The following is a 5,006-nucleotide window of genomic DNA, read 5'->3' as shown; positions in this document are numbered from 1 at the left end:
CTATATATATGTGGATAGAGATTTTTTTTATCATTTATTTAAGCACATGCCTCAAATTTGACACAAGTACACTTGCTAGGAAGGACATTATAGTGTGGTAACTACACTACTATTTAGTTATATGTATTTGACAATATAGAGTAAATTTGGATAATGTCTTAATTAATAAAATTATAAAAGTTAAATTTATATTAATAAAATAATTTATTTTTGTATTCTCCACCAATAAAGCCACTTTAAATATTTTTGGACTAAATTCCGGCTCGAAAAATTAACGAGATCCCTTAGTGAATTCAACCGGATTTCAATACATAAATTACTGACACTGATATTTAATTGGATAAATAATTATAAGGTCCTTATGTTTTTACTTAACACGCTAATAAGTCCATCATATTATTATAAGGTCCTTATATTTTATCTTAATCAATTATTTAGTTCTTCCATTTGTTTTTGTAAATGAAAGTCAAAAATTGCCCCTAGTTATATATATATAATTTATCTTTTAGTTTCAAAAATTTAATGTAATTTTTTTTTTGAGGACTAATCTAATTAATTTTAATGAAGTTTTTGAACTAGATACATCGAAATTAATATACTTGAAAAAATGTATTATTAATTTTCTTAAATTGTAATTTTTTCTTTATTTTTTAATATACTATCTTTAAACTAACGTTATATATTATTATAAAAAAAATTAGAAATCATATATATATATATATATATATATATTTTTTCTTCATACGGTAACATTTATTAGAATTGTAAAAACTTTTTACAATGATAATCTTACTTCTATTTTAATAATTTTTTTGAAATATTTTTCATTCATTTTCTTAGTCAATAAATTTTACGTTATTAAATTAAAGTTTTATAATTATATAAAAATTAATAAATCAATTACTTTATATTGGAGTTTATATTGGAGAGAATGTGATTATGTAGGAAAAAAGAGAAAAAATATAAAATAGGAAAAATAGATGTTTTATTATTAAAACATAAAGTAAAGGGTAATTTTGGTATTTTAAAATTTATTTAGTATAATTTCACCATTGACCCAAGCATAAGGACTAAGGAGTTAACAAAAACAAAAACTAGGAGACTATATAATTATTTCTAAAAATACAGGAACTAAGTAGTATATTAGGTAAAAACACAGAGACCTTATAATTGTTTACCCGATTTAATTATAGCTTAGTTAGATTACCTTAGATTAAAGGAGAGAAAACGAGTGTCACATTATAGTAATACTTCACATTTATATGGTCTTACATGATTAAATTGAGTAAACATACTAGCCAACATATTTTATAAAAGTTTGGCTAATGTACATGATTGCCAAAAATCTCAAACTTTATATATACAATTATCCTTTGATCTCTCTCAATTATATATTTTTGTTAGTTCTGCTCAAACATAATTCTATCTTGAATAATCAAATAAATTATATAAAAAAAATATTTTTTTTTTGTGAATCATTCCTTAGGATTTTTCTTTCAAATAAATTATATAAAAAAACAAAAGTATATGTTGTCAATCATCCCTTAGATTTTTTTTCTCAGTGTTATATTGTTGGTAGATCTTAATTCCCAAAAGATATATCCACTAAAAAGTTGAAAAAAGAAGTAAGGAATGAACGTGTTAAAATGAGGACCATATACCTTGGAATTAAACCTATATATATACTGAAAAGGAATCACATTGTATAAATTCAATATATATATATATATATATATATAATTACAAAAATGACAAATAAAGAAAGGCTTAAAACACTTTTTGGCCCTTGATCTATCTAAAATTTGTGCATTTGGCCCTGATCTATTATTTGGTCACATTTGGCCCCTGACCTATCAAATTAGAAAAAAATCAACCCATATTGAATAGAAAATTAACTTTGTTAGAAAATTAACAGTGGTCACCAATACAAAAACGACACATGACACATAAATAAAATTAATTTTCAACTAGAGATGGCAATAGTAACTATTTTACACAGTAAAAAAAAATCTAAAAACTTTTCTAGTGTTCCGATAGAGTGAAAATTAATTTTATTTATGTGTCATGTGTCATTTTTGTATTGGTTACTGCTGTTAATTTTTCAACACAGTTAATTTTTCATTCAATATGGGTTGGATTTTATCTAATATGATCAAATAATAGGTCAGTGGTCAAATGCACAAATTTTGGATAGATCAGAGGTCAAAAAGTGCTTTAAACCATAAATAAATGATGAGAATGGAGCATTCATATTTATATTTTGCAGTAAAGAAGGTAACCTTGTCCAGATAGCTAATACAACAACAACAACAAAGTCTTAGTCCCGAAATGATTCGGGATCGGCTAACATGAACCATCATATTAATCCAAATGCGAAACCTCAATCCTCGTTTTGACAAAAAGTAAACCACGATCATTTATCTGAAAATTAGTTAAACCACATGGGTTTTATTTGAAATTTACCCCAAATTTTAATATATAATATAATAGAGCGGGCCTATATTATAGGTACACATTTCAAAAATAAAGAGGTATATATGGATAGATTTTTTGTAATTAAAATGATGGGATCCAGAATGTAGTAGTATATTGTAAGGCCTGAATTCATTGTAAAGATCTTACAAGATTGTTAGTGTTAGCTGAATTTTTTTTTTGACTTTTTTACTGTACGGATGTGTAAGTGTACCACTAACCTCAACTTGTTCTGTTTCTTATCAGACAATCACTGATACATATATATATATATGAAGAAGGGGATAAGATGTCTTGGGTTGAAATTTACAACTTTGTATTTAAATCCAATAATGTAATCTATACATTTTTATGGAATATCCCCATCTCTTTCAAATTTCTAAATTTTATCATACAATAAACGGAAACTCAAGAAGACATAACAATGTAATGGATTTATCGTTTCTCCTTCTAAACAATTTAAAAGTTGTGTGATCGGTAATACATGATCGTCTTATCCGGAATAGCATCCCTTTAGACCCTTATAAAAAAAGGTACTTTCCTCTCTTTTTTATGAGAGATTTTATTTGCCACTTTTAGTATTTTTCTTGACAATCTTATTGAATTTGGCATCAGAGTGTATCCAATTGGTCTGTCTCAACACTGGTCAATCTTTGAAGATAGAGTCAGCGATCAAGTTCTTGATCTAGACTCAATATCAAGTAAATATTAAGACCATGTTTGGTAAAGAGCTTTTTGGGGTTAAAATTAGAGATTTTGGCCCAGTTTGGTAAAAAACTTTTTGGGATAAAATTATAGGCTTGAGCCACTTTAAAGGTTTTGACTAGTCATATCTCTAATAGTGATATTTGGTAAAGAGATGTTTGAAATAACTTATTGGGTCCAACAGACTAATTTTGAAAATGCTGCTTTTAGAAGTTTTTTCAATCAACTTATCGTTCCATCTCATTTGAAAGATATTTTTACCCCTTATTACTACCTTTTAACTCCAAATATTACACAAACAGCTATTAGTAATCAGCTAGTTTTACTAAACAAGTTTACACAACCAGCTAGTCAAATCAGCTAACAAAAAAATTAATCACTTTACAACAAACAGCTAACAACTATTTGTCAAACAAATATTTTTAACTAGTCAAACCTCTAATAGTGTTGTTTGGTTAAGAGATGTTTGAAAGAATTTATTGAAAAAATTAGGTTTAGGAGGTTTTTTAGTTAGCTTATTGTTTAATTTTTTTTTAAAACATTTTTACCTCTAATTACTACCCTTTAATTTCAATTAAAGGTTTTACCATGTATTTATTTATCATTTTACAGAAATAACTATTAGCAATCAGCAAAGTTTATATAATCAGTTAGTCAAATCAGCTAACCAAAAATGCAATTATCTAACAACTAATATAATCAGCTAACTGCTATTAGCAATCAGTTAAGTTTTACCAAACAAACTTATATAATTAACAAATTAAATCAGCTAATAAAAAAGATAATCAGCTAACAACTAATATACTCAGTTAAAGCTAACAGCTATTTACCGAAACATCAACTAAATCTAATGAAATAAATATGGTGTAACAAAACATTTTATTTGTAATATTTTTAAATATATAATAGCAGTTACACATATATATGTGTTTGCTCATAGATTTATATTTAAAATTGTAGATATACAAGTCAAAAACAATTCAACGGTATGTTTTATTTTAAATAAATACTAGTAAGAGGCATTTCCTTTTCACAGATTTTTTAATACTAGCTAGGATGAATAATTAGGTTCCATGGCTGGCGGGAGGGAGCAAAAAGAAAGAATATTCCGGTGTAAGTGGAAATTAGACGGTGGTGAATATGATTCATAGTCCATTAATATTGCTTTTTAAAATAAAATAAAAATAAAGTCAACACGTTCGGTGAGTTCACTAAAACATTATTTTATCATGTTTTATTTTATGTTTGATTATCATATAAATATAAATAATTCCAGACAAAAACTTAACCATTTATGGCCTACATCAACTAAAAGTCGCTACTTTGGAAAATGATGTTACACTCCCTATATTTTTTGGTGCTCCTTTTTCCTTCATCATCATTATCACACTAAAGTAACTGATGTTACTATTTCAACTTAACTGCTACCTAATTAAATTTTAATTTTTTACTTTAATCACCACAGTTAATTTTCTTTTTCTCAATAACCTCAAAAATTAAAAGTTATAAATTATAAGAATTAAAGTCGGGTCGTTTTTACCAGAAATTCATTGGAAGGTTTGCTACTATAATGGTCAAGTTGAGTGAATTTTACATTAGTAAATAAAAATTCAGAGAATTTTTATATTGAATAAGGCATAGAGAAAGTAAAATAAAACTGAGAAGCTATGAGTGTAATTTTATCCTATAGTATAAAACCTCAAAAATTAAAATTAAACCAAAGTAAATACTCATTCCGTTTCAAAATAATTGACACATTTAATCAAATCACACGTATTAAAAAATTATTAGTTTACTAAAATACTTTTTTTTGTATCAAATCATTAAAT

This window comes from Euphorbia lathyris, chromosome 2 (assembly GCF_963576675.1).
Source record: "Euphorbia lathyris chromosome 2, ddEupLath1.1, whole genome shotgun sequence".
In the NCBI taxonomy this organism is placed as follows: domain Eukaryota; kingdom Viridiplantae; phylum Streptophyta; class Magnoliopsida; order Malpighiales; family Euphorbiaceae; genus Euphorbia; species Euphorbia lathyris.
Note: the sequence above shows the minus strand (reverse complement) of the source record.